The sequence below is a fragment of the Lissotriton helveticus genome, chromosome 4_1, assembly GCF_964261635.1.
Source record: "Lissotriton helveticus chromosome 4_1, aLisHel1.1, whole genome shotgun sequence".
Classification (NCBI taxonomy): Eukaryota; Metazoa; Chordata; class Amphibia; order Caudata; family Salamandridae; genus Lissotriton; species Lissotriton helveticus.
This window is the reverse complement of record NC_136063.1, coordinates 2,082,879,967-2,082,885,966: the sequence shown is the minus strand read 5'-3', so window position 1 is coordinate 2,082,885,966 and position 6,000 is coordinate 2,082,879,967. Positions and strand designations below refer to the sequence as shown.

Sequence of the window (6,000 nt, the reverse complement as noted above, 5' to 3'; positions counted from 1 at the left end):
TCACCGGACTTTGAGGACCGCGTCTCACTTTACGCGGATGACATTCTTTTGTATCTTACTTCCCCACGTAAATCTCTAAATGTTTTATTTGATGTTCTTACCTCGTTTGGGGCTAACTCGGGCCTAGTTATTAATTGGGCTAAGTCCTGCGTGTATGTCCTTTCGGGTGTTTTGCCCCCATTGCCGGACAGATTTCCTATCCAGGTGGTCCAGTCTGGCTTCCAGTATTTGGGGATCTTTATTACGCTGGACTCCTCACTCCGATTCGAGCGCAATCTCCTCCCCCCGCTTCTTAGACTGCGACTAGATGTGGCCCGTTGGCGTAAGCTGCCCCTGTCTCCTCTGGGCAGGGCAGCCCTTTTTAAAATGATGTCCTTGCCGCGGTTCCTCTACGCACTTCAGAATTCTTATGACGACATTCCCGCTACCTATTTCCGAGAGATCGAGAGTCTTCAAAGACAACTGATCTGGGACGGGCGTCCACGTATTGCCCTTGCGAAACTCACCATCCCTTGGTATGACGGGGGCATGGCGCTCCCCGACATCAAGAGATATTACTGGGCTGCCCAGCTGTCTGCCATCAACCACGCGATGTATTCCCCGGGTCGGGATCCGGCCTTTGAGATGGATAGACTCCAGCTGCCGGGGGGGGACTTTAATAGAGCACTTTATTCTAGATCGGCCGGGCGCCATCTTGTGGGCCCGTCCAGGATCGCAGTCACTGTGTGGCGCGCCGCGCATGTGAGTTTGGGCTGGGAGAATCGACTGACACTGGCGACGCCGCTTTATGCCTCTGAACGTTTGGGGTGTCTCTGGTCTACTAAGGTATTCGACCGCTGGGATATGATTGGGATATGTAAGGTGGGTGATGTCTGTGCGAAAGGTAGCGTGAAGTCATTCCAGACCCTTAAGGCAGAATACGACTTGAGTGATAGAGAGTTTTTTCGGTATCTGCAGGTCCGGCATGCCCTGACCTCAGTTCTAACTCCTGGTGTGACCCTGCCCGAGTCTTCCCCCCTTGAAGATCGTATACTAGATGGACACCTGCCTGATAGTACTATCTCCCTTATTTATAAAAAATTGATCCATAGTCGCGCCGACCTGTTGGTCCGCCTTCGGGAGCTGTGGGTCGGTGACGGATTGGAATTAGATGACGAGGATTGGCAGTCAGCACTCTCTTCTCCTAAGGAGGTAGCCATTCCCGCCCGTCTTCGTTTGGTGCAACTTAAGATCCTCCACCGCGTGTATGTAACTGGCCCGCGCCTGGTTGTAATGGGTTTTTCCCCGGATGGCTTATGTAAGCGTGGCTGTGGGATGAGTGCTACATTTATGCATATACTTTGGGAATGCCCGTTGGTAGCGGCCTACTGGATTGATGTACTTGATGTGATGACTGTCGTGACTGGTGTTGCCCTGCGGCCTGAGGCCCGACGATGCCTGTTGAACGTGTGGGAACCCACCGATTATTCTGTGGCCCAGACCAGATGGGCAACCTTGGGGTACATGGTCGCGAAGCGGGACATTGCGCAACTCTGGGGCGCATCCAGACCTCCGGACGTTTCGGTGTGGGAGGATAACATGGACTGGTCCATGTTTCGAGAGAAGACCGTCTATGTGGCTAGGGGCAGACCCAGGGCGTGGACTAAAATTTGGGGTCAGTGGAATGCATATCGTGGAGACATTTGTACCCCTCCCTTGGTTGACACATCCGATGTTACCCTGTCTCCCTAGGCTGACGTTCCCGAAATCTTTCATTCTCTTTTTAAGATTTTCCTGTCCTCCCTGCTGCCCCCCCCCCCCCCGGCCTTGCCGAGTCTCATTGATTTACTTTTATCTTCCTGATTAGTGTACTTCCCCTCTGTCATCTGGGCTGACGTGATTGTTACATTCGCCTTGTTTTGGTTTGTTATTTTAATGTTTAAGACAAAAACTGTTGTGTCCTGTCATATGCTTTGTGCAATATTTAACTTGTGATTTGGGCCTGGCCACGGAGATTAATGTTTACTGCATGATACGTGCTTTGCGAATTAGCGGCCAGCCCGTGTGGTTGTAGGCCCATCTCTGTACTTTTTATCTGATTGCTCAATAAAAGTTTTTAACCCAAAAAAACCCCAAAAAACCCTTCCTTTTCTGCTGATCCCCTAAAGGAGTAAGATTTTTGACCTTTCAGAAGGGCCGGGACACCCCGTTGGGGTAGCCGCGCGCTATATAAGACACAGTAAATAAATAAATAAATAAAATTTACACGAGTTTAAGCTATTAGCATTGTAAATGACAATGCCTTTTACATATGTTTTAAAAACAAAAATAATAGGCATTGTCATTTACAATGTCAATAGCTTAAACTCGCCTAAATACAAGACCTATTGCATTTCAAATGCTTGTTCTCCTGTGTGTTGTCCTGTAAATTCTTTCCTTTTTTGATAATGCTCAGACATAAAATTCAATATTTTCTGGCAAGAGTTGTCTGTCATGGTAGATGAAGTAATTAGAGAAGAGCCACATCTGTTTGGAGCACAAGTCCAAAATACTACTATCACTCAGAAAAGAGAAATGTGGGACAGAGTAATCCACAAAGTGAATGCTGTAGCTACCATGTGACGCAGAGAGGGAGAAATTAGGAATAGGTGGAATGACCCGAGGTTGAAGTTGCGTAACCTGGCCTCCAAGCAACACCTGGAGGACCAGAGGAATGGTAGTGGTCCTCCCAGCATACCCGTACATTTTTTCCCCTGTGAGGAGAATGTCCTGGCCATTCTATACACTGATGGCTTACATGAAATACCTGGAGGAGCAGGGTTGGGTAAGTGACACTTTATGCACTGGCATGACACCTAAATCTCCTCTCTGTTCACAAGCCAGCTGTTAACAATCTAATTTACACATATTTCCCTAATATCCAATTAGCAAAATATTAGCATCAGAGTCAGGTCACTATACTGTCCTGTATGTAGCCATTGCCTCAGCAACTGAAACAATTGATGGAATGAGTGACCTCACAACAAGTATGCTTGCCCAACAGAAGAAGCCATGAACCCAAATCAAAATATTTAAAGTGGCAGATGAACCTTTCACTCTCCACTGCTCAGATGATCACTAATGGTATAAACTCAACCGAGTTGGTTAAATGGTTAAATCACATGTCAGAGCTCGACTGTGTTGGATTGAATTATTTATAGCTCTCATTTATAATTACTAATGTAACTGACTACAACTCAGGATATGAGCTGTATGAGCTGTGCATCAGAAATACATGTGTATGGTATCTGAAATGGTCTGCTTAACATCTTCATTACCACTGAAATCTATCAACACATTAATCCTAACCTATAACTTTTCACCTTCACAAAATTTGGAGGTAGATACAACACGGCCTACAATAACAATGTTCTCCCTTTACCAACTGGTCTATCGTCCAGAACAAGTGGCCACAGCCTTGCCATTGAAGAGACCCATACTACAAGCCTGGATTAAGCCAACAGTGATGAGGACAGTCCTGGGCATCTTGATCTAGAGAACGGAGTTTGGTCCATCTCTTCAGGCTGGGGACACGGCAACAGTGAGTGTCACTAGGCCCACAACACCTCTCCCACAGCTGCAACAATTCAGCCATGAGTAGGCCCACAACATGCGTACCTGCCACAGTGTCTCTCATCATTTGCACCCTAGTCCTGGCTACTAATGTCACTGTTACCACCCCTACAAAAGAAGACCCAGGATTCAGTGGGGTATCACGACCTACGCAAAGGGCACAGGTTTGTGAAGGTAGAGCTCATAAGAGGGCATCTCTGGCCGAGCAGAGTGAGGCCACTGGGGCCACTCACACCCAGTCTAACATTGACCATGTCTTGGGAGCATACTATCAGGCCAAAGACAAGATGGACCAGATACTCACTGAAATCAGGAAGATGAAGCAGGTGCAGAGGGACATACATGTGAAGTTTGTAGCCCACAACTCTAAGATGGGCTCCCTCATTGGGGTGCTGCTGGACATTAACACAACTCTGGCCAGTTCTTTTCCACCACCATCCACCTCTTTCTATGGTGCTCCACCATCAGGCCCCTCAACATCTGCTGCAACCATATAAAAGGAGCCCTTGCCAGAGGAAGGACCAACAGCAGACAACCAGGCCCTGCACTTCTGCCCCCCGCACTTACAAGACCCAACATCCAAACAAATAGGCAATGTGAAGGGACCTGGGCATGAATAGGCTCCACCACATGTGGATAGAGATTATGATGACATAATATTGCAATAAGTCCAGCACATAACACGAAACACGTCCAATGGACTCCTCAGAACACCCATCCAACCACTGTGCAAGCTGTCTTGGTACAGGATTGGTACACCCAAAGTCTGTATGTGTCTGTCCCAGGAACAATCCATGTCACCCTTGCACTTCCAAACAGCAGCATAGGCCTGTAGATTTCACAACTCAGAAATATCAAAATCAACTTGACAAGGTGAAGGTATCTACAACAGAAGATAACATAAAGAGTAGATTACAAACAATACATATACAATACTTCACATAGCCAGTATCTGGAAAACACAGTCTTGGCCAGAAATCTGGGATAAACAATGCTACAGTAACTAAAGTCCCATGTGTCAAAACCTTATTTAAAATACACCTTTGTCTACTAGTTCCCAAAACCTGCCTTTCCTTCTATTTTAGCTTAACATACTTATCTCATCATCACAACAAGAGGTGTTGTAACAGTCACAGTAATGTAAGGTCAGGAAATACTTACAGCCAGGAGAAGAAGTTGTTGATGAGATCCTGATGCATGTCCCCTCCTTCTTCATCACCACTATCATCTACATTTGGCACTTCATTGTCCTCACCCAGTGGCTCACTGTGACCTCCATAAATCGCAGATTGCTTACTTTTTCAGTCAAAACCTTTTAATTACATCCCTTTCTTCCATGTTCAGTAGGCCTGGAATTAGGCAGTACTCTGGAAGCTGCCTTCTCCTCCCTCTCCCAAGGTACCTATGTGTGAAATGACAATATATCAGTACAATGGTCACAGTAACATTTGCAATTTCAATAAAAAAATAATGTGACACAACATAACTGGTGAACTATTTACTAAACATATGCAACATCTTAGGAGTCAGTCAGTCAGTTAGTCTTTATTCGATTATGAACAATCATAAAAGACACATGTACAAAACAGCATTAAAACCAAATTTGTCTTAATAAAACATATAAAAATATAAAAAGATAGAACTCATTAAAATCCATTTACATGTCCAGTTCCAAATACATATAGGGGGACTTTTATCATCAAAAATAAATAAAATCATACTATGAGAATGAAACCTCAATTAGATGTGGCAAAATTAGTCACCAGAATATAGGCATATATTAACATATTTAAGTTGGAGAAAGACACCGGAGTTCAGAAACACCTTTTACAAGATGGCAAAAGAGTATTAAAATATATATATGGTTACATAATGCCCTGCATTGTAATCTTTCTTATGGCCCAAGTCCAGCTACAGAATTTTGCCATAGCAACAACTATGACTTCGCTGGTGTCAGACTTTAGAATACGCAAAGCCAGTTGAGAGGATCTTGTTCCCATTTGTGCATAAGGTGGCTTAAGCCATTTTCTGCGAGGTGCTTTATAAGCAGGGCACACAAAGAGGATGTGGGAAAGGTCTCTTCCACTCCACACATGGGCAAGTATAGCAATATAAATCTAAGTGAGTCCCCCAGTTTTTGGTGAACGGTTTTATAGGGAGGCTTCCCACTCTAAATTGGTAATAGAGCTTCCTGTCCCCAAAACTGGTGATGGTGTCCCAATAGGCCTCCAATCTATATTCCATGTTATTATCCATAAAGAGGCCTGTTAAGGAATTTCCATTCACCTGGGAAAAGGACTTCTGCAAAACCAACTCCCTGTATAGGGCTTTGAACTCCAATTTTGAGGGGAAAGAATTCCTTCGGGGTCCAGCCATACGTGGTTAAGGCCCATGTCCGATAGAGTAACC

The 6,000-nt window shown here is 45.2% G+C and overlaps 1 long non-coding RNA gene across 1 annotated transcript in view; it reads right to left on the bottom strand.

Annotated features, from left to right (window-relative positions):
- Positions 1-3,830: 3,830 nt before the first annotated feature.
- The window catches only part of LOC144827796 (uncharacterized), a 32,212-nt gene continuing 30,042 nt past the window's right edge, over positions 3,831-6,000 (bottom strand). Inside the window, exons 2-3 of the long non-coding RNA XR_013610381.1 lie at positions 4,753-4,993; positions 3,831-4,474 (exon numbers count right to left, since the gene is read on the bottom strand). This is a non-coding gene — a long non-coding RNA (uncharacterized LOC144827796). The remainder of the gene's footprint in view (positions 4,475-4,752; positions 4,994-6,000) is intronic.